General features: G+C 33.5%; 1 protein-coding gene and 1 pseudogene across 1 annotated transcript in view; one reads left to right on the plus strand and one right to left on the minus strand.

Moving 5' to 3' along the window:
* The window catches only part of FMN2 (formin 2), a 463,537-nt gene that overhangs the window by 124,872 nt on the left and 313,004 nt on the right, over positions 1 to 25,661 (minus strand). The window lies entirely within an intron of this gene.
* LOC141511190 (ADP-ribose pyrophosphatase, mitochondrial pseudogene) lies at positions 19,597 to 20,498 on the plus strand (annotated as a pseudogene).

Raw genomic sequence — 25,661 nt, forward strand, 5'->3', positions numbered from 1 at the left:
AGGTTCTATTTGAATTAAGTCTTGAAGAAATGCAAGAGCTCCCAAAAGAGGAGGTGAGTGGAATTCATTTCAAGAATGGGGTACACTCTGGACATAAACTTAGAGGCAAGAAATGAGACACTTTGTTTTAAGAATAACAAGTAGCCTTGTACAGCTAGATTATAGTATGTGGAAGGGAAAAATGCATGAGAAGATTTGAAAAGAAAGGGCTAAATTGTAACAAGATTTATATGATTTATATACAAACTGAGGACTATATATTTGATCATAGAGGTTATAAGGAACCACTAGAATCTCTCATATGTATATTGGGGAACAATATGGTTAGAGCTGTCCTTTCGAAAAATCACTTTGAAAATTGTGCGGAGGATGGACTGAGGGAAATTGAACCTTTAGGTAGGGAGACTCAAGAGGAAATACAATATAATTCAGATGAAATGTAAGGAGGGTCAAAATAAGGGTTATGACTGTGTAAGTCACAGAATAGTTTCTGTGTGTATGGAGATAGAAACAAGATCTGACAGTTTAATGGATATGAGGCTTAAGAGAGAATCAGGAATTGAGGATGATACCAAGATGATGCCCTTGATAGTTACAGGGAAGTTCAGAAGATGGATGAGTTTGGAGAAAAGGTTATTAATTCATGTTGAGTTGTTTACTTTTTAGTTATGAACTGAATACAGAATAACAAAAATTTAATTTTACAAGTAAAATGAATAAAGAATTGTATATGAAACATTGAACATTTTATGTTTTAAAAAATAAATTAAGTATAATAGTTACAGAATTTATATTTTTGACTTTTGATTAATTTTAAGTTTGAGTTGTCTATAGGATATTCAGTTCAAAATGTCCACCAAGCAATTCATAACATAGACTGTGCTAAAGAGAGGAAAAAGGACAAGGTATATAAATTCCAAAACTGACTCAGTCACTTACTAGGGGATGAATGTTTGGTGGGGAAAGGAACCAATATGTACTTTAAAACATTATATCATCTAATACTAGCTGGATAATGAGAAACAAGTTACTTATGCTCTCAAAATCCATTGATCATCTCTAAAATGAGAACAATAATAATACTTCCTCAACTTAATGCAAAGAGCTGCTATGTGGAATTTTTTTAAAATCTTCTATAAAATGGAAATAATAATACTCTCGCTATTTAATGCACAAAACTGCTGGGTGGAAAATGCTTTGTAAATCTTATAATATTACATAAAATCAGTTACATTTAAGCTACCTCTTTATCTTGAATTTGGGAAGAGATATAAATTTCTTTGGATTTAATATTTCACCTCTTTTCTTTCAGGCAAGTATATATTTATTTAGGCAAAATATACATTGCTACATTATATTATATTATTTATGAAACATGTAGATACAAAATTATCTTTTAACATTTCATTTTGTTTAAACTGTTTCATTTCAGCCAGGATTACAGGCAAAATTTTTTGGAAGTGCTTAATAAACATTTGTTGACTAACCTCTTGAATGCAGAGGATTCTGAGATTTTTTTTAATGGATACAATTCCTGTCCTTTAGGAGTTTATAATCCATTGAATATCCCACTTCCTTTCTTTTTCCCCTTATGGTCTAATTTCAACAGTGTCTGATAGAAAATTGTGCATGTAGACATTTGAATTAAAATAATGAAACTTAGGAAAGACTTTAGGAATTTCCTAATATGGTCTTCTTTTCATTGAAATAATCCATTCTACACTATCCCTGAGAGATCATTATCCAGGCATTCTATGAACACTATTTCATTTATGGCAAGGCCTATTTTAATAGGTCTTGTTCAATATATGGGAACTTTATGGGAAAATTCTCTGTACAGTCTTTAAATATAACAAATATATGGCAAGAAAGTTTTTGGTTTCTGAATGAATCATACAATATATTTTTTAACCTTTTACCTAAGTTACTAAATCAAATTAAGTATTACTTTATAGGAGCTCAATAGTCTCTGAGGCAGCTTCTACCACTGATTTTTTTAGAAAGCTCTTCCCAATTTTGAGGTAATAGGTACATTTCCACAACATCCTCTGATATCACAGCTGCCCTCTAGAGGAACAGAAAATCAAGCTTGCTATATTTCTCCACAGGGAAATTTGGTCATTGTGCCCCACCTGAGTATTATAGCAAAATCCAAATATTAAAAAAAAAGTATTCATTAGGAAGTTATGCTGGCATCACTAGCTAATTCCAATCCTATAGGGTTTTGTGTTCAAAGAAATTTCTAGTCTAAAAGTACTTTGTTTTGTTGGTAGAAGGCTAATATCGGAAATCACATGCATGTCAAATACAATACAAAATCTATCCATGGGAGGTAGGAAAAAATAGCCACAACAGCAATGAATAACAATAACAAATCAAAAGTCTTTTAGATATATTTAATGAAAATATATTCCCTATATTATCCATAGCTACAGTAGGACATGTACTTCTATCATCATGTTGTTAATAACACCACTATCACTTTATATTCTCTGAAATGAAATAGTGCTTAATATATCTCAGTGTTCTGGCAACTTTGTAACTGAACTTGGCACTTTTGCAAGTATCTTAGATTGATTGTAATCAATGATAACGATTGTATTCTAAAATATACAATTATTATTTTACTGTATTACTCACCATATCCTCAATACCTACTCCCTTCTCTTTGCCTGTCCTCATACCAAGTGTGACCCACATTGTCCCTTTCTTGGTAGGACACAGGAGCTATTTTGCCTTCCTCTGGATTATGTTATATTCAATTACTTTTGTGCATGAGGCTTTCCCTATAAGAATATAAACTACTTGAGGGCAAGGGCTAGTTCATACTTATCTTCCCTCACTTTCACCCTCCCCTAGTAGTTATCCTGGTATCTTGTTCTTAGTAAGTGATTAACAATTAGATTAAATTGAAGTTACAACTCAGGTACCACCTTTTTCTGTTGGCATATTCCATGATTTTCTCAAATAAAAGTACTATAGTAATTAGAAATAGAAGATTTGGTTAAGGAGTAAGAGTATTCTCTCGAGATTTCTGCTTGATTTACCATCCTTACAAGCCAACTGAGTTAAAGACATGCCTCTCCCCACATGTTTCAAAGAACTAGACTCTATTTTTTAGCTTAAAATGTTAAAGAGAAGGGATTTTAATTAATCATCATATAAGAATAAAATTGGAAGTAAGTTTGAGTGGAAAAAAAAGGAGGGGTGGTGAAGATGAAAAAATAACACAAAATCTTCCACTAATTATGAATAGGTGCTTTGACCAGAATTTCAAAAATTAAATATCAAGTACAATGTTGTGAAATGGAGTGCTGATTAGCTCATTTAAGGCATGGCATTCATGAGACTAAGCCCCTATGAGATTCTGATTTGATTCCAGGACATACCTCAAAACAGAGAAATAATAATTTCCTGGCCAGGGTTGGAATGCACCTAGCAATAAATGTTTTTCCTGTTGTCTCTAAAAATATAATCAGCATAACTTTCCACTTAAAAGAAAGCATGAAGGAAATGGCCTATAAAAATAGCTACCATTTATACAATACTTTAAATTTTGAAAACCTACATAATTAATATGTTGATATAATATGCACGAATGTTCAAATACATGTATATATGCATCTGTTTAACTAGTTTGATTCTCAAACCACTGTAGCATAAATTTTAATATTATCCCCATTTTACAAAAAAGAGGAAAAAAGAATTTAAGAGAGGTTCAGTGAATTACCCAGCACCCCAGGGCTACAAAGTATCTCAGGATTGATATCAAGGTCTTCATGATTCCTATGCACAGTACGTTTTTTACTATGCTACTCATTCTATCATTTATTAACAAATTAGATACAAGAGAGAATAACTACCATAGGGGAAGAGTAGCAAGAGTTGATCCAAATTTCATAGGAAATCAAACTCAAATCTAGTATTATTACCCATGACCTCATGTTTCTTTATAAAAATTAGGTATTATTGCCATTTTTGATTATTTTTATTGCCTTTTACTACCCATGATCAAGGATTATTTCTAAAATTATTTGGATTTGTGTTTATGGAGGCAATGTGTGTTTTTAGATAACAGAGTACAGATAGAAGTCCAGGTGAATGGGAAACCTTAAGTCAAAGAGGCAAATTTGACCTTATGAGATACCACTGAGGCTTGGTGGGATGACATCCATAGAATGATGAACTCAATAGCTTCTTCAAGAGACATAGAGAGTTTGGTGAATGTGGTAGAGCAAGAGGAAGTCAAGTTATTCACACTACTGTTTTTTTATACCAATCAAAAATATCTAAAATTGATTGAAAAATAATTTCAGATTGATCAGGAAACCTAGGACAAAAATTATAGTGCATGGTTTCTCAGACCTAAGATCACAACTTCATCTCATAGCTCAGTACAAGAATGGTGGAACAGTCAGGAGCTCTGAAACTCTGATCATAAAACAGGATTATGAATTCACCTCCTAACTATGACCATTGGTCCACAGGCAGCTCTGCTGTTTTTACAGTAGTCTTGTACTTAATGACCCATTTCTATTCCTAAATGGATGATGACCAAAGGAGGGCCAGCAGTTCTATTCTTCTGGAACTAGATAAGAATGACTCAGAACCTCAATCCTTCATTGAAAAGTAGAGTGGTCACACACATACCCACAAACACAACTCAGAGTTTAGCAAAGAAATAAGTTCAACAGTACTGGAAAACTTAAGGGAATGTGGAGGTGGGGGTAAGAGAATAAAAGAGGAGAGATTCAGAAATGGAGTAATCCTATGATAAGGAAAAGCTAATCTGCAAGAATGTGAAGAGAGATTTAAAAGGAAAGAAACATTAAGAACCAGTGATTGCTACCATGATAAAAGGAGCAGAAGGGAAGCAATGGAGCAGAATATGACTGCATCAAGAGTAGAGCAATGGTACTAAACATATTCTATTTCACCATTCTAGTTTTCCTTATTATTGTTTCTCTTTCATTTTTTGAAAAGGACTAATGATATCCTAGAGTGATGTCTTAACTCAAGCATGAATTGGATTTAAGTGAGGCAGAACTGCACAAAATCACCAGCCTTACTCTCTTCCAGAATCATCAAAGTCCAATGGTGAGACAAAAGTTAGGATGACTGGCAATGGGCCAAGATGCAGTGAAATACTTTGGCATCTTCTGCATTTGACCATACTCTTAAGTTCTCCACAAAATCTGTTTCAGCTGTCTTTTTCATTGGAACAAACTATTCTCATTTACCCATTCCACCAGGTGGCCTTTATATGCCTGGGGTAGATATTCCCCCAATCACTGACAGATTTGAAGTTCAATGGTTACCCTTTATTTGTTTTAGCTTGTCTACCAAGATGGTTTACTGGGATGAGGCCAATGTGCATGCTACAGCTGTGAAACCACAAGTGAGAGTTGAGGGTCAGGTAGACACCAAAGTTGGATAAGCAGGCCAATAAGCCCTTCCACTGGAGATGCTAATTTTCCTTGAATACCACCAAGCAAACAGTCTTCCTTGAAGGAAATGAAACAAAGAAAAGTAAAAAGATAAAAAACTAGTATGGAGGTAATTTACAATGAGCTATCAAAACTAAGAATATGAATGGACTGAACTCACCCATGAGATGATAGATAACAGAATAGATTAGAATATCTATTCATGGAATGCTCTTCCTCCTCATCTCTGTCTCTGGACTTCTCTGGCTTTCTTCAAATGCCAGACAAAATTTCATCTTCTACAGGAAGCCTTTCTTGATCTCTCAATTCTAATGCCTTCCCTTTATTGATTAATTGCCCTGTACAGAGTTTAGTTACGTGTAGTTATTTGCATGTTTTCTTCCCCATTAGATTGTGAACTACTAAAGAGCAGGAATTGTCAGTTTACTTATCAGTTCCTACCAACTAAAAACTACCAAAGGATTACTTATATTTTTTTTTGGCAAGGTAATGGGGTTAAGTGACTTGCCCAAGGTCACACAGCTGGGTAATTAGTACATATCCGAGGCTGGATTTGAACTCAGGTCCTACTGACTCCAGGGTTGGTGCTCTATTCACTGAACCACCTAGTTGCCCCCAAAGGATTATTTTATGGAGTTAGAAAAGAAAAATAATAAAATTCAATTATAGTAGAAAAGGGTTAAGAATCTTAGAGGAAATAATGGTAAAAATTCAAAACGAGTACCTAAAAGTAACAGATTTCAAAGTATACTGAAAAGTAAAAAATCATCAAAGTAATTTGCTTGTTTTTAAAAAAATGTGAGAGAAGCAAACAAAAATAGTTGTCTAGTGTTCTATAAATACAATGATCCAAGATATTAAAGATTATTAAAAAATACTTGGAAAAATGGAAAGCAGGCTTACAGAAATTAGGCATAGAACAAAATTTTATAACATTTGTAAAGATAAGCTCTGAGGGATACAATTACTTAGTTTTAAAAGACCATATCATAAATATATTAAAAGAAGAAAGAAGAGACTATCTTTCAGATCTATAAGTAGGAAGAGAGTTCATACCTAAACAAAGTATAGAAACAATAACAGAAAAAAAGGGTTATATTAGATGGTTTAATTTGCACAAACAAAAATAATGCAACTATAATTAGGAGATAGATAATCGAGGGATCTTTTTGCAGCAAGTTTCTCTGATAAGTGTAAATTCCAAGACATATAAGGACTTGATTAAAATGTATAAGAATAAGTTCTATTTCACAATTGAAAATAATCAAAGAAAATGACTAAGAAGATCTCAAAGGAAGATATCTAAGTTATTAATAGCCAAATGAAGGGGAATAAAATGCTCCAAATAACTCATAATTATAGAACTACAAATCAAAGCAAATTTGAGGGATTTCTTCATACTAAGATTAACAAATTTTGGGAAAAAAGAAGAAAATATTTGAAGTAAAAGAAAGATATTGATGTAAAATTGCCATTAACAGCTATTAAAGTTTACAGGCATTCTTAAAAAAAATATTTTAGTTCGAAAAAGATACTAAACTGCATGTACCTTTTTACTCTATAGTGCCTCTACCAAGTCTACATCTAAAAGAAACCAATGAAAATGTTTATATCGTTAATTTTGATTGTATCCTAAACTAGAAAATAAGGGAGTGCTTATATACCTGAGAAGGACTAAACTGGTACATGAAGGAAATGCAGTATTATTGGGTCATGATGCTGAAATAGAGAATTTCTGAGGAACTTGTGAAGACTTTTATGATCTGATATAGTCTGAATTGAGAAGGACCAGAGGACCAGGAATACAATTTACAAAAATAATATTATAAAGCAAAACAACACTGAAAAAATTTTGGACTTTTATTAATGAATTTGCCATTCATTTTCTGACAGAGAAGTGATGGACTCAATATTCAGAATAAGATTCACATTTTGGACAGGGACAGTAGGAGAATTTATTTTGCTTGACTTGACTATTTGTTACAGAGGTTTTTTTGGTATTGCTTTTTTTCTCAACTGGGACAGAAGGAAAAATAAGATGAAGAGAAAATAAATTTTATTTAAAATTTAATTTAAAGCAAAACAAGGGGTGGCTAGGTGGCACAGTGGATAGAACACTGGCCCTGGAATCATGAGTACCTGAGTTCAAATCTGACCTCGGAGAGATAATAATTACCTAGCTGTGTGGCCTTGAGCAAGCCACTTAACCCCGTTGCCTTGCAAAAACCTAAAAAACAAAACAAAACAAAACAAAAATAAACCAATAAAGGTATGGAAGAGCATTGAGTATTAAAAAGATTTACTTCTATAAGGGGATCAGGGAAACTGAGAAGGAATGTGAGAGCATTTGAGAAAATGTCAACAGAAATCCAAATAGGAGAAATATTGTCATAATAGTATAGATCACTTGGCAAGAAAGAAAAAATTGAGTTCAGGAAACACATCACAAGTCAGGAAGTATGACATAATATAGTAGTGATAAGGGATTTCAATTTATAATACATTTGCTGGAGCTCTCTGTCTTCAAGAAACAAAAATACTTTTTTTTTAATTGATAATTTCATCCTTCTAAAGAGAAGAAATCCCAAGGGGAATTCTATTCTGGATCTATCTACAAAACCAGGAAAACCTGGTAGCAGACTGAGAAATGATGGAAAATGTGGGGTTGGGGGCAGGAAATGAATCTTCCATCTCTGACTTTATGACTGAAAAGTAGAGGAAAAGAAATAAAGTTTTAACATGTACCCTAGATTGTTGAATAAAAGATTTCAAAGTGTTTTGAAAAAGTCTAGACCAAAACTTCAACAGGGAAATGTAGCCAGGAAAGAATTTCAGAAATAAAGTTCTACAGCTACAAAAAAGAGGGAAGGGGAGTTGGAGAGAAAGAGAGAGGGGGGGGGGGGGAGAGAAAAACAGAGACAGGGTAGAGAGAAAAAGAGGAGAAAGTACACTAAGTTCTGTGTTAATAAGCACTTTACAAATATTATCCATTCTCCATTCATTTACTGAAATGATCAATTCACATACTCCCACCTCCACTCAATAAACTTCAAGAGTTTGCTTTTGCCTCTAGGAACAAATATAAAACGCTTTGTTTGGCATTTAAAGCCCCTTCTATATTTCCATTTTTCTCAAACCTTAATACATGAAACGTACTCTTGAATTCAATGACAATGTTTCTTGGACTATTTTAAGAGCAACATGCTGTTTTTCTCAGCCCTGGGAATTCTCTCTAATTCACTCCATGCCTGGAATGCTCTCCCTCCCTCCTTTACTCTGTATTCTCACTATTTGGTTTCCTTTAAGTCCTAAAAAATACCACTTTTACAGAATTCTTCCCCAACTTGTTTAAATTCCTCTGCTTTCTCTCTGTTAATTATTTCCTATGTTTTATATCTATTTGTTAGCATGTTGCCTCCTGCATTAGGTTGCAATGTCCGTGAGGGCAGGGCTGTCTTTTGCTACTTTCTGTAATTGCAGTGCTTAGCACAAAATGAATATGACATGTTTGATGATATGGGTCTGGTACTTCTTTACAATTATCTCATTTGATATCCCTAGCTCCTAGGTAGGTACTATTATCACCCTCATTTTATAGATGAGGAGACAAAGTTTAAGTGACTGCCTAGAGTCATGTAGTTAGGAAGGGTCTGAGGCTGTATTTGACCTCAACTCTTCTGGATTCTAGGTCCAACAATCTACCTATTGAACTCTCTAGATGCCTCATCATTGGTGAACATGTAGAAATTAAGCAGTGATAAAAAAAAAAAACCAGTATAGTTTTATCAAGGTCATGCTAGACACAGTTACTAGTTTTATATATCAAAAGAACCCCATTAATATAGAGTGGTTAGATATTAGCAAAATAGCAGAGAAATTCAAATATTTAACTATTTAAAAACAATAATTGAGTTATAGGCACTAAGGAAACACTTCTCTAATTTGAAGATGCCAAAAAAAAAAAGGAAAACTGGGAAGGAAAGTTAACATACTAGATGAGAGACAGTATGCAAAAAGATCTTGATACTACAGAACACTAGGCTGAATCTAATGAGATGAAATTTAATGGAATAAAAGTTTTATATTCACATTAAAAACAATTTCTCAAATTCCAGATGGGGAAGGCATGGTTCAACTGAAAAAACAGATGGGGGGTTTAGGGGACTGCAAAATAAATATGAGACAACAACTTAACATAGCAGCCAAAAAATTTTAATTTGAATCTAGTCTGTATTAAGTAAGCCAAAGTGACACTCCTTTTCCTGTCTCTCTAACTTTGAACTGGCTATCCTCCATATCTGGAAAGTTCTTGTGTCTGTCTCTCTCTCTCTCTTCTGTCTCTTAGAATCCCTGGTTTCTTCTAATTCACAGCTCAAGTGTGACTGCAGGTTGTCTTTTTTGGTCCCACTATCTACGTGAATCTTCCTTTCTTACCTACCTGTCCTTCATTAAGCATATGTTTTATATGTATCTATTTGTTTACATGCCATTGTCTTCATTAGACTGTAAGCTCTTTAAGGGCAGTGATTGCTCTTATTTCAATGCTTAATAAGGTATTCTGAATATATAAAATTCTTAAAAAATATTTGGTTGATTATGCCTAGGATTAGGTTTTTGCAAGGCAAATGGGGTTAAGTGGCTTGCCCAAGGCCACACAGCTAGGTAATTATTAAGTGTCTGAGACCGGATTTGAACCCAGGTACTCCTGACTCCAAGGCCAATGTTTTATCCACTACTCCACCTAGCTACCCTGCTAAACCCTCTTAATCCTAGTACCTTCTGATTATCAACTTCCTATTTCTACTGGATATAGATCATCTGAATATATGTGTTTGTTGCTTCCTCTATTAGATTATAAGATCCTTGAAGGCAGGCATTAACCTTAATGTCTTTTTTTATTTCCACTGCTTAGTGCAATATTTAGTAAGTGTATGCCCTTAATAAGTGCTTATTATGGGGTGGCTAGGTGGCAAAATGGATAGAGCACTGGCCCTGGAGTCAGGAGTACCAGAGTTCAAATCTGGCCTCAGACTATAATTACCTAGCTGTGTGGCCTTGGGCAAGCCACTTAACCCCATTGCCTTGCAAAAACTAAAAAAAAAAATGCTTATGATTGATTATATTAACTTACTAAGTCATTCATTATACTGATTATATTGCTAAATAATATTATAATTTGCATAATATTGTTTTAATATTGTTAAAAAGTAGAATGAACTAAAATTGGTATATATTTATATGTGGGTATTTTATAGACCTAACTTCCATGAGGTAAAGTAATGAATCAGATGATGTCTTTAGGGTCTGTCAAGTTCAGTGACTTCATGCCACTATTATTTATGTGATTCTAATGGGGCAGGAACCACAAGAAGTTGAAAGGAGCCACGTTCAAATAGGGTGCTGTATCAGTTAAAAACTTACAAGGGTTAAAGATAATAGTTATCTTAGAGCTCAGAATTAACCAAAAAAGGTAGAATGGAATATAAAGACTAGCCTATTCTTCTCACTTTGTGAGAAGTTACAATTCTAATAAAGTTTGTTTGCTATGATCCTGAAAGATGTAAGAAATTTAGACATTATCCCCCAATCCTCATCAACAAGCATCTCTGACAGTAAACACTATGTACTATTGTATATAGAGATAATTTAAGAGATAGTTCCATATCATGAAATATTAAATCTCCATTTGATGGTGTTTATATAAACAACATGATTTTATAAAACATCAAACTCCATAAGCTTGTATTAAGTCATAACCACTTTCTTTTAAGCTACATCTAAACAATTCTGACTGATAGTTTGGAGAAGTTAGAAGATTGCATGAGAAGAAAATGAAGCAAATCTTAACAATTTAAATTCTTTTTTTAATTCTAATAAGGTTATCTATTAAAGTACCTTAAAACACTATTTTAAACTACTACAAAAAACTTAATTTTATCCCAACAAAATAGATGAACTAGGAAATACTATTAGCAAACATTTCTTACATAATTATCCATATTGGGCACTAGAAAAATAAAATGACATATTACTCAGAAGATATAAACAATATATGTAGAAGTGAAAAAATGCAAAGATAATGAGGCCAGGGAGAGAGTCAACAACCAGGAATATTGAGCAAGGCTTTACAGAAAGAGGTGATGCATAGATTGAGTTACAAAGAAATAGAAGGATTCTGAAAAAGCAAAGATGAGGTGGGGATTAGGAAAAAAAAACTGACTATGCTCACCATGCCCTTATTATCCATTACCAAGTGAAGACTCCATGAATATATTCTCTCTGAGAATTTATTTCAGGATAAATGTAAGGTCTCCTGCATGCATTTTAAATAAATAAATAAGTTGTACAAGTACAAAACAGGAGAGACTGGACAAGTGAGCAGTTTATGTAAAAATGACAGTCATTTTTAATATTGCTAATAAGTAGAAATGACCTGTGTGATATGACAATTAAAAGAGATACTATGATAACAGGTTGCACAAAGAACATGCTAAATTGAAAAAAGAAGCCTTTTCCTTGACGTGGTAATACCATATGAGGAATTTTGCAGCCAGTCTGGGAACTATATTGTAGAAGAGCCATTGACAAATTTGCAATGTATACAGATGACAGTGACTAGTGTTGGGGACTCAGAATGTTACATGAAGACTGACTGAAAGGATGGGGACCATATATCCTAATGAAGAGAAGACTTTCCACCTTGTGAAGGACTGTCATGTGGAAGAAAGGATTAGACTTTTCCTTTTTGGTTTCACATGAAAAATTAAAACTCATAAAAGCTAAACTTTCCTATAAACAATTAGGGCTGGTCAAAATGACATTACCTCTCCTACAAGGTAATGGAGATATTAAAGAGGGGGATTCAGGCTTCAAGGAGAGGTAGATGATCTCTCTTATCCTTTCTTAATATAGGAGAATATTATTCATTGAAGGCATTTTTTTTGCAAGGCAATGAGGTTAAGTGGCTTGCCCAAGGCCACACAGCTAGGTAATTATTAAGAGTCTGAGGTCAGATTTGAACTCAGGTACTCCTGACTCCAGGGCTGGTGCTTTATCCACTGTGCTGCCTAGCCTCCCTGTCATTGAAGGCATTTCTTGGGGAAATCATAAATAAAAATTAAATTATTGATTATTAATATATGTCATCAGTTCATTCTTGACTTTACATCTTTTAAAAAATAATTAAACATTCTCTAGAATTAAGGAAGTACTATGATATGGGAGAAAAGGTACTAGAATTGATCTCAGAAGCCCTCGATTCTAGTCCTAATATCACCCTTTATAAGTTTTGTGAACTATAGGAAACCACTTAAATTCTCTGAATGTCAGTTCTCTCATTTATAGATCAGAATAATCAAGGAGATTTGGATATCTATGTTACAAGAATAGTATTAATTGGATTAGAGATTAAAATCTTTTAAAAAAAAGGCACCTAGTCCAACTTCCTCATTTATAAAAATAAGGAAAATGAAACCCAGACAGGCTAAGTAACACAGATAAGGATTTGAAGCAGGTCATCTGAATCTAAATAGAGTCCTTTTTACTGTGTCAAACTGACACACAGTTCTTTCTCTCCTCCCTCTACTTTTACCTTCTAAACAGATATCGTTTACTAGAGGAACACATTTCAAATTTGTGAAGACAAGGAATCTATTAATTTGGAATTTGTCCAAATATAAAATGGCATGAATTGTCAATGTTTACAACACCATAAGGTAATGATATCATTTCCTCTGATAATAGTTACCTCTTTCAAAAGACTTCCATAGCCAACATTAATAATTATATGTAACAACTTTTAAAAGACAAGATAAATTTGAAGAAAAGTAAATCTATAATTACCTAAAAAAGGGAAATGAAAAGAGAGAGTAATAGTTTTCCAGTTTGCATTAGTTTTCCATTAAGACTTCCACTAAAGGGTGCTAAGGGGTTTCCTGAGACAATTCCTTGTTTGGAGTTTTAAGGACAGTAAAACATGACTCACAGATTGACTACAGCTTGGCTTTAGTTGACATCTGGTTTAGGTTTGAGAGTCTGCAAGCTGTACAGATGTAGTCTCAATTAACCCTTTCACTGATGGTTTGATTGATGCTTCAAAGTGACAGTGAATGCAGTGCTAATGATTAGCAAGGAGAATTTTTTCTTTTAATTACTTACACATTCCATGCTTCTAAATAAGTGGAAACGTTCCACTTTCATGATATGTTAGTATGAGGGTTATTGCTGAATCATCTTAACTAATATTTAAGATGACAGATTTGGCATTTTTCAATAAAACAATGAAAGCACTCCTCACCATAAGCTAACATGCTTATAATATTTCACATATGGATCTGGGTTCCATCAAAAATGTCCCATCACCACCCCCATGTTTCAAAGAGTTAATGATTTGCTTAAGAGCCTTAACATTTGTAGAAACAAATTAAGTAATTTAGATATAAGAAGATAACCAAGAATAAAATAGTAAAACGTTGTAACCATGATATTTATGTAATTTCCATGTAATTAACCTATGACTATAAGAATTATTTTTCAATGAACCCTATGGAGCTAATTAGATATATAGAAATGATCCAAGCAACAGTATCCAGTCTGTTCCAAATAGATAATAAAATCCAGAGTGGTAAGGTAAGAAGAAATTTTGTGCCTATTTAAAGCGTTAGATCATTTTAAATACATAGCATTTAGTCCAAAGCCAAGAATTTCTGAATTGATCAACTCCCAGGTGATTTAAATAAAAAAAAAACACCCTCCCCTAAAATACCTTGTTGTTTTTGTGTGTGACTGCAGACACATCCATGGGGCTATATTCCGAACTCATCCAAAACTCAGGGAAAATATTGATTGTTCCTGGAGTACTGGAACAATTCAGTTTGTTCAAGTATACCTCTAATAATACTATCAGTTCTTGCAACTATGCTATTAATGTGTCTTCAAAGCTTTCCTCTTTTTAAGGATAGTGGACCCATATTAAGGATTTCAGAGACCTTCTTTGAGTCTAATAGCCAAGAAGTGATATTAGATAGATGAGGGAGATGGCACTGAGATTAGAGTTTATGTCAATTCTGCTAATTCAGTGTTCCTTAGTATCATCAGACTATAGTAATGATATGTGGGAGGAAAAATAGATGCAATGGTCAAGAAAATTGTTCATAAAACATAAAACTCCTATTTATCTTTTGTTTTAAAAAGCAAAATGTTTAGCTTTGTTTTTTAAAGAGTCCCAGGTGCCCCACCATCAGTTTGAAGTATTTTCTGGTTTGCTGCCTCACTTCATTTGCAAGCATCAAAATGATACTGACACAAGGTCTAGTCAAAGCAATGGGGCTCAGAAATTGTGTCAGGTTTGCTTTGCTGAATTTATAAGATGAGAGTAGAAAGTTATAATGGGGCCATGTAAAACAAAAAAGAAGAAAGAAAATGAGGGGGAAAAGGTGAAAAGGGGCAAAATAAAGTAGGGGTTAGGAACTAGATCTGTGACTTCATTGGCACAGAAATTCCTGACAGAGGAAACTCCTACCAATGCAGGTCAGCAACTTCTCTGAAACTTATATTCTTTAAGAGCTGCCTAAAACCTTGACATATTAAATGACTTGCCAGATTCACACAGCTATAATGATAGAGGCAGAACCTGAACCTAGAACTTCCTGGCTTCAAGGTCAACTCTTCATTTAAAGGGGAAAAAATCATAAAGAGATCTTTTAAAAAGAGGAAATACTTTAAATGATTTTTGACAGTTTAGCTTGAAAATAAAAAAAAAGTAAAAGGCAAACTTTATTTTCTTTAAGAATAACATAAGAAAAGAATGTAAAAACATAGATTGATATAATACTATTTATAGAATCAGAAGACCTGAGTTTGATTACTGGCTTTGACATATAATACATGTAAAATTGTTTAGGTCCCTCATTTTTCTATGCCTCAACTTCTTTTATTGAAAAGTGAACTCAATATAACTTATACTCTCGGGATTGGTGGTAAAGAAAGCTTCCTCTCCCCACCCCAAACACAAACACACACACACACACACACACACACACACACGTATGCATGCATACACACATTTATATTTATACATGTGTGTATTTATCTGCTTTTTTTCTTTTTTCTCTCATATCTCTTCTTAGATAGTAAGAAATCTGTCTATCTTACCAGGCATCTAGAGGAATTCTGAGTTGACAGGAAGTGCACATTTTGTTATTATATTCTAGCTATCTACATTGAAAGTAATTGGTTCAAGCTTAAAGAAAGGAGTGATGCATTATTATTCTTCTAAAAGATAAATAGTTGAGATAACAATAATTGGAAGACTTATAATTAAAGATACTTAAGAAAAAAGAAATGAAACACATACAAAAAAAACCCCTGCTTAAGGTGACAATCAGTCATTGAGAGCAACGCATTCTGTTGCAAAAGAATGTAACCCCCTGGTGACAGTTATTCATTATGTTTGGTATGGTATTTACTCTTGTTATATGATGTGCTAATGCTGTGTCCCCATAGGAATGAATCCTACTGAAGTGAACTAATATTAGTATGGACATTTTTGAAAGAAAAGAATATATTTTGTAAAATAAATATTATAACCAATGTCAATGTTCAAAATTAAATATATCACAACTTGTGAGAGAATAAATAATTTTCTTTTGATAATCAGTGTTGATTTTATAAGGCAGCAGAGACAATGGGACATAAGTAGGAATAAAATAAGGAAGCATATTTTGCTTCAAGTTGAAACTTTGAAATTCTCTTATCAATATAGTTCATTGAAAGTCTGAGAAATAATGAAAAATAAATGACCAGAAACTTGGCCTTCATACATGCCTTTGTTCTACTAGCAGAACTGCCTTTGAAGTCAAAAGAAGTTCAAGACTTTTATGGTATATAAGGCACTAAGATGGGATGAATATTTTTAGATTAATAAACTAAAGTAGGAAAAATTCTGAGAAAAATCTATCACTTGATAGTTGCTTCACTGAGGATCAATTTAACAGACAATAAGGGAACAAATCAAACAATGAATGTAAAGCAATTTTATAAAGTACACTCTAACTGGCAGATATCCTTATTGCATACCTATTTTTCCTGTTCAAAAGAAAGAAAGCATCTCAATTTCTTTAATAATGTAACTATGGGTTTTTGTTTCTCAGTAATGACTGAACATACTTCTGCATATCTATACACACATACATACACATATACATACACACATATTTTAAGTTCAAGTCTTGATATGCTCTTTGTTTCATAAATTGAAGACCATTAATGAACATCAAATCCAAAATATTTGTTACCATGGAAATTCTTAATTCGGTTTTGAAAATAAATCCAACCAGTCAAATTAAATGAAGCAAATACAGTAAAAATCTAGTTTTGCCCAAAGGGCCAAACAAAAAAAAATAAAAAGAACCTATCTGTGAACTGCTGCTTTCTAACAATGTTCTTTTAACTTTAGGTGTTTTTTTAAGACAAAAGTCTGATACACTTAAGAAAGATAAATCATTATTCACATAATAACTCAATGCAACAGAAAATATCAGGTAAACTAAAAGAGGATGATAGGAACCTCAACAAGTTCACAATACTTCATAAACAGAATTTGTACACAGCTTGAAAGAAATTATTTTCAAAATTATTCTAATATTTTCTAATAATTCCAGTGTGACACAGAGGATTGAGGGATAGAAATGAATTTCAATCCTACTTTTGACTCTTACTTGCAAATCATTTAAGTTCTTTGAGTTTCAATCAAATCTTTAGGATTAGATTATAAAGATTATAGATTATAAAATTGAGAGATAACTTCCATATAGGAGTCTCTCATATCAATCAACTCATATTCTAAACTAATGCCACCCCAAATACTACTTATTTGTAATCTCCAATCTCCCATTACTTCAAGAGAACTCTAAATAGTATCATCAGAAGCATCCTAACTCTTTTGTGAGAATAAATTTTCATGGAATATATTTTAAAATCTTAAATATGCTTCATTCTAGGTGAACAGAAAGAGTAGACCTATACTATCTAATTTCCTGCCTGAAAGATTAGGGTCAAGTCATCTTAATTTACAAGATGATCAATAACCAATTTAAAAAAATGAAGAACTATTGGGTCCACCATCCTTGCTTTCTATGTGTTTTTAAATACTGTAGAAGTACTGATGAACAAGGGACATCAAATCTGGAACAATATCAACACTAATGCCCCAGGAACTAAAGAGAATGAGGAAAATAGGAGTTAAGGTAGGACAAAGGATATTAAGATAATCCTAAAAAGGTTAATTTAAAAATATATCTACTGAAATTCAGTCAAGAGAATTGAATGGATCAATATGGTATGGTACTTCATAAATGATATGTAAAAAAAATTTGTTCAAGCATTCTTCAGGCACGTCAGATTCTTTGTGACACAATTTGGTGCTTCTTGGCATAGATACTAGAGTGGTTTGCCATTTCTTCTCCATTTCATTTTACAATAAGGAAACTGAGGTAAGCAGAGGTAAGTGACTTGCCAGGGTCATACAGCTAGTAGCTATCTGATTTCAATTCAGGAATATGAGTCTTCCTGACTCCAGGTCTGGCATGCTATCCACTATGTCACCAACTCTCCATATTAAAATGTGATGGCTGAAAATATTGAATTATAACAGTGTAAAAAAATTAAAAAAAAGTAGAAGATCCCTGAAGGATTATTATTAGAAAAGGACTTTTTGGAAAAGAAATACCTTTCTATGAGGTCAATCTGACTTTGTTGCTCAGAGACCTGCAATTCAGCTACCAAAAGTTATGTCAGCTGTATACTGACAGAAATTTGCTAGATCATTCATGTTAAATCTTTTGATCAAAGTCAGCAAAATCAGATAACAGAATAGTTTTCATTGTTCTTCATTCTGATGTGGTAATTTTCCACTTATACAAAATAACAGCATTTCTCTTTCAAAAGGGAAGTTGGACCAAAAAGAGATCAGGTAATACAGCATTTCAGACATTAATGCCAGCACAAGCTACCAACAACATTCCTGGAAACCTAGGGTTAGGGTAAGGGATAATCTTCCCAGGAAACACCCTGGCGGAGACTCCATCTGATGATTAGAGAATCACCTCTGACTCCCCAGGTTGGTAATTTTGCACCACTAGAGACATGTGGGTAAGTGGAAGTTAGGGTAAGGATCCCATTTGTGTTTGCTTATAAATTAGCTTTAAAAACTAGTTGAAATGTAGGGAGTAGAAAATCATTTAGAGTTATTTTCTCCAATAGAGATCTTCATATCAATTGTTGACCATGTTTTGGCAGCTGGCAATGAGAACTTTGAAGAATAGGCAGGCCTATTACTCAATTAGGAAAGCATGACAAAATTTCAACACATACCTGTCTACCTACTATGCTCTTTGAATCATGTTAAGACTGTGTAAACTTCCTGTATGTTCTTCTCTAACAGATTATATCTAACATTCATATTCTTCCCCCCGCCCCGCCCCACTCACAGTCACCCTAGCCTCATTCAGGTCCTTGTCAGCTGGCCCTTGGATCAATGAAAAGTCCTTCTAATTGGTATCCCTGCCTCAGGTCTTTTCAACCCTCCAATTTTCTCCCAATTTGGAAAATGATTTTTCCAAAAGTTGAAGTCTATGCCACTACCAACCATTCCAACTCATATATATATATCTAAGATCAAATACAAATACCTCTGCTTGACATTTAAAGCTCTTGACTACTTGGGCCCACGCTACTTTTTCAGTCTTATTTCATATTCCTTTCTCACACTCTGGTAAAGCCAAATTACTGAATTGATGTTCCTCACATAGGGAATTCAATCTCCTTTTTTTAAATACCTTTGCATTGGATGATTTCCTTTCTTGGAAAACCATTCCTTCATCACTGCTGCCTCTTGGAATTCTTAGATTCCTTTAAAACTCGGGGTCAGGCCGGCACTTCCCCGGCTGCGAGGCTGGGCCACCTGAGCAGCTCTCCCTGGAGCCGCCCTCAGCGGCCCAGCTTCCCGACGAGCCTATGGGCCTGGCCCAGGCCCTAGCTTCCATGTGTCTTGGCAGGAGCCTGTGGGGGCTGCCCGCCGGCTCCCCGCGGCTTCGGGCTGCCCTCCAGTTGTTCCTTTTCATCACATTTGCTTCATCTAAACCCAGTCATTATGTCAGGTTCAAAGGGTACCAATGAAAATTCCCACAACAAGGCTTGGACATCACCATATCCAGGTTCCAAGGTTGAACATAGTCAGGTACCCCATGAGAAGGTAGTCTGGCTTGTTGAGTGGCAGGAGTATAATAATCCTGTGGAATACACTGCAGTCTCTGTCTTGGCTGGACCCATGTGGCAGATCCACAGATCAGTGAAAGAAATTTTTCTCCAAAATTCAATGAAAAAGATGGACGTGTTTAACAAAAGAGCCAGAATGGCTTGTATGAGATTGAAAATGGACAACCTAGAAATCCAGCAGGTCGAACAGGACTGATTGGGAGAGGACTTTGGGGGCACTGGGGCCCAAACCATGCTGCAGATCCCACCATTACTAGGTGGAAAGGGGATAGCAGTGGAAATAAAGTCATTCACCTTCATTCTGGGAAAAATATCTTACAGTTTGTAGCGATCAAAAGGAAAGACTGTGGAGAATGGGCAATCTCAGGGGGGATGGTGGATCCAGGAGAGAAAATAAGTGTGACCTTGAAACGAGAGTTTGGTGAAGAAGCTATGAACTCCTTACAGAAATTTAATGCTGAGAAGCAAGAGATGGAGGAGCAGTTACACAAGCTTTTCAGCCAAGAACATTTAGTGGTGTATAAGGGATATGTAGATGATCCTCAAAACACTCATAATGCATGGATGGAGACAGAAGCTATGAACTACCATGATGAAACAGGTGAGACAATGGATAATCTGGATCTGGAAGCAGGAGATGATGCTGGGAAAGTGAGATGGGTGGACATCAGTGACAAGCTCAAGCTTTATGCCAGTCATTCCCAATTCATCAAACTTGTGGCTGAGAAGTGAGGAGCTCATTGGAGTGAGGACTCAGTTCTCGGCTGCCACGGATGATGAGAGCATCAGAACCACATGCATTTCAGGTCTTCAAATGAACAGTGGCAGAGGGCACAGAACACACATTAGAAAGGGAAGATCACTTATTTTGATGGTTGTTTTATTGATTTCTGAAATTGTATTTGAATTTTTTTGCATCATGAGTGTGATGGAAAATCGAGTGGAATGCTTAAAGGAAAGAAAAGCTTTCTAGCTAGAAGAGGAATATAAAAGTTGCCCTCTGTACTTGTTATATTTAGAAATTGCTTAAACCAAATTAAATTAGTGCTGCTTTTGAAGAATTGCAGAACTAAATAAAGAAATGACTGATTAAAAAAACTCAATGCAAGGGCACAGCTAGGTGGTGCAATAGAAAGAAAGAGCACCTGTCCTGGAGTCAGGAGTAACTGAGTTCAAATCCGGCCTTGGACACTTTAGCGCCTAGTTGTGTGACCTTGGGCAAGTCACTTAACACTATTGCTTTAAATAAATAATTTTTAAAAGCCATATATATATATATATATGTATAATAATATATATTAAAATGATATATATGTACATACCTATGACTCAATGCAAAGTTCACCTTCTGCAGGTGTTTCTTATTATCCCTGGTGACTAAAACCTCGATTTCACACAAGGCTACCATGTGCCTATTTTGAATCTTATTTTTATACAAAATTACAAAATATTGTTTCTCTTTAATGAGAAAGTACAAGTTCCTTGAGGTTTTTAAATAAACCTATTGCCTAATATCATACCTGGTAGACACATCAGGTGATAAATATGTTGGGTGACTGAATTACAATGATTATCACATTAACATTTTGTCTCACATCTCCTACAGATAAATCTAAATGTGCTCTAATTTTGCTAAAAGTCAAGCCTCGAACTTGACTTGAGGAGAAGTTACCAGCAACTAAATGAAAGGATCACTTTCTCCCTTCATAGAACTAGGGTTGAACCTAGCTTATTAAAACAAACATAAATTAAACTCCAGGAAAATAAGTCACTAATGTTAACAGTGCAGAGATAAGAGTCTGTAACAATTTTGATGTACTTAAATTCAGTTTTAAAATGGTCTTTAATGTAGAGATGGGGTATCCTATTTCTCTCTATTTTTACTAAATCATATAACATTAAAGACTATATGTACATTAAGAAGCACCTAATCCATTGGCCTCATTGTAACAGATGAAGAGACAGAGGCATAGGAATATTAAATACTCAAGAGATATTTAGTTAATGGTAGAGTTCAGACTAGAATCTGAATCTCTGGGATGACCTGTAAGAGTCTTTTTGAGTAATAAAAATAAAATAAAATAAAATAATAATAATAATAATAATATAGATAATAATACATGAAATTGATAAGATACAAAGGGAATTTATGATTGGCATCTACATGGAACTCAGTCATGATAGCAATACAAGTCATTGCATTTAACAAAATGTTAGAAGGTTATCATTGTGGAAACCAAAACTAAATAAATAGATCAATGAAAATTTTGCAAGGAAATGGCAGAAATTTTATATCCAATCTCTAAAGATTATAAAAAAATTTTTTAAAAGATGACATATCTGAAAACCCATAAAATCATGATCAAATAGCTAGCATGACATATTTTATATAGCTAATGCTCATTATTCTTTTTAAACTAATATATAACAAATCCCATGTTTCAACTAGAGACCCATAAATATCTCTGAGAACTCAACAAGTAAACTGTGCTAGAACTGGAATATCATCATACTCAAAATTATTGCCTACAATTACTTGGTAATATTATCATTCCAAAAACTTAAGAACATTTTTATGGATATCATCGTAATAAATATCCATAACCACTAAACTAATGTGAATGAAAACCTTTCAAAATATAGAATTCAAAATGAAGAAATCAAAACTTTCTATAGATAAGGATGGGTACATATCTCCCCCTCTATCTTTTTTGCTACTGGAGATGTCTCATGTGAAACTCAAATCCTATCTATATAAGAAACCTAACATTCCAATACTTTTATTTAATGACAAATGGGCTTTATTTTATCTACTTGTATATTACACAAAATACCAAACATGAAAGGCTAAAATACAGTAGGATAAGGACTTGACTGTCAATAACTTCTAACAGCTATATTTAAGAGGATTAAAAATGAGATATTAATAATAATAATAAGTGATACATATAGAACTTTAAAGTTTGTAAAGCACTTTATGTATATTATCTGATTTGTATCTTACAATGGCCTTAAGGAATAGATAGCATAGGTAAGATGATTTTTCTTGGTTATTTATTTTTGAAAACACCTAACTGCATTTCACAAAGGATTCTGATACATGAGAGCACATCCAGAGCAAAATAAACAGAAATTTGAAGAGACTTGTAATCATACCAGAAGATCAGAGAAGATGGACCTATCATTTAGAACTTACATGATTTAGAACAATTAATTAACCCTTTCTAATTCTTAATTTCCTCATCTGTAATTCAAGGGGTTTAGTCACAGATGATTTATAAGTTTCATGTCAGTTATCAATCTAAGATCCTAATGATGTGAAAACTTTTTGAGGATTATGAAAAGGAATTATTAAGGAAGATTATAGAAAGAAGTAGTTTCACACAAATAATCAAATATGCCATAAAAAAAGCAGAATCTAAAATCTTAGGACCTCTATGTAAGATTTAATTCTGCTACTTCCTAGTTGCCTGAACTTGTGTGATGACAATGAGAACAAAACAGCCATAATGATAATAATAATAAGCATAACAAGATTTAAGGTTTGCAAAATGGTTGTCCGTAAGATATCATTTGTTCTTTACAACAACATTGTGGGGTAAGTGTTATTATTATTCTCATTTTATAACAAGAAAACTGAGGTTCAAAAGGTCAAGGAACTTGCTTAGAGTCATACAATTAAGTATATAAGACAGAATTTGAATTTGGGTCTCCCTGGCTCATAACCTACTGATTTAGTCACTGTGCTCTAGTCACTATAGTAATTCTTATAAAAGCACTGAATGTGAAAAGGTTTTCAGGTACTGCTCAGGCATTATTCAATAATATCAGAAAATACAATAGATACAAAATTTACAAATGTAATGACAAATCATTTATCTATTCTGAGTATTACTTTCCTCACCTATAAAATTAAAGGGTTAGTTTAAATTAGTTTTAAGATCTTTTCTTGCATTAGATTTATGAAATTATGAGGATAGAATTGGGAGTGATGTATGGACATTGTAGAAGGAGAGATTTCAGTTTAGCATGTGAAGGAAATGACTAATAATTAGTTAGACACAAAAGTGGAATGGGCTATGCCTGGAGGAAGTGGCATTATAGAAAGCACTCAGATATAATATGGACTTTTGAAGACTCTTATAACTTAGATTCTGAAATTCTGTGACAGTCATAGCAGGCATGTAAATAAAACCATCATCCAGATAAACAAGGTTAAAAACATGGAAACCCTACTTTAATTGTTGTTTTCATAAGATGGTATTAGAAAGTAATGAAACAGATTTTTAATTATACTTGAACTCACAAGAACTTAGTTTTAGTTCCCAATTAGTATGAATAGTAATTTCTTGTAGTGTAAATAATTTCCTAGAGTAAAATTTATTTGAACTTGCATTATTCAAATTTATTATGATGAAAAATATAGTAATTGATTCCAGGTCAATGAAAATAGACATAAATAATTTAATAATTTCAAGGGATTCATTATTTGCACTAATTGAGATTGTTATCCCTTTATAGTAGTTGCACTATTGCTGCTATTTCTCAATAGTTTTTAGGAATATTTCTTTTACTATTGCTGTAAATGCCTGGAGCATGTTAAAACAAATATAATTTGTTTTAGGGAACACTTAATTTTTAGAAAGAATTAAAAGTAAACTGCATATATATTAGAAAATAAAAAGAATGATCAAACTAGGTAATCTAGGTAATTTGCATGGATCATAAAGTAATTCTTCTTAAGATTTTAATAATTTCAAATAATTTTGAGCAACGATGGCAAAATTCAAATATGTATAAGAATATGACTCATTCAAAGGAAGATATCTTGAAGGAATTTCTTTTTTGTCTTCTTTCCTTTGTTCCTTTTGTTTGTTTGTTTGTTTTTCTTTTTTATTTCAGCAAATATCTTTCTTTCCGAATTTCTTTGTAACTCAAGTCCTTAGCAAAGTTCCTAACACAAAAAAGTTTAACAAATGCTAGCTTTATTGATGTATGAGATAGAGTTGGTTTATTTTTAATTAATTTTTTTAATTTTAAAATTTAAGATCATTTAAAATGATATTATACTATTCCTGATTCTATACTTAAGTAGAACTGTGATCTCATTAAGATGTGATTGTGCCTTCTGTGACTCTGATCCATTTCTCCCCATAACTCCTCTACTTCCCCATGGCAGAGACTAGTCAAACAATGGGTGCCTTCTGTTATATCTTATTTTGGGGGAGGGGGAAAGACTATTGTGGGGAAGACATTTAGCTAATAAGTGTTCGAGGTCACATTTGAACTCAGGTACTCCTGATTGCAGAGCTAGTACTCTATCCATTGTGTCACCTAGTTGCCTCCTTTATCTTTTAACAAATTTGTATATACTAGAATAGCATAATAACTATGCATTTATCACATTTGCCTATACCTTAGATATATTTTATGGTACTACATATTTTTTCTTTTAAGTTTTATTCTTTAAAAAATGTGATATCCCATGATTTTCTTGGATCACTAAGTGGTCTGGATCACTAAGAAAGATACAAATATTTCAAAAGATAATTTCTTTTTCAAGGAACAACATGGGATCCTTCAAAGAGTGCACCTTTTCAAATGTAATCCAACCCACTCTCTTCTTTCTAATTCAATTTTGGATATTCTCATTCTAGATTCCTGTCAATCTTCAGTGTCTAGCCAAGATTAATGATAAATGTATGGATGTAACAGTTCAATAGACTTTTTTGGGGGGGGGGTCAATAGACTTTCTTTTTCTTTTTTTTTTCTTTCTTTTTTTTAGGTTTTTGCAAGGCAAATGGGGTTAAGTGGCTTGCCCAAGGCCACACAGCTAGGTAATTATTAAGTGTCTGAGACTGGATTTGAACCCAGGTACTCCTGACTCCAAGGCACGTGCTTTAGCCACTACGCCACCTAGCCGCCCCTCAATAGACTTTC

Source organism: Macrotis lagotis, chromosome 2 (genome assembly GCF_037893015.1).
Source record: "Macrotis lagotis isolate mMagLag1 chromosome 2, bilby.v1.9.chrom.fasta, whole genome shotgun sequence".
Lineage (NCBI taxonomy): Eukaryota > Metazoa > Chordata > Mammalia > Peramelemorphia > Peramelidae > Macrotis > Macrotis lagotis.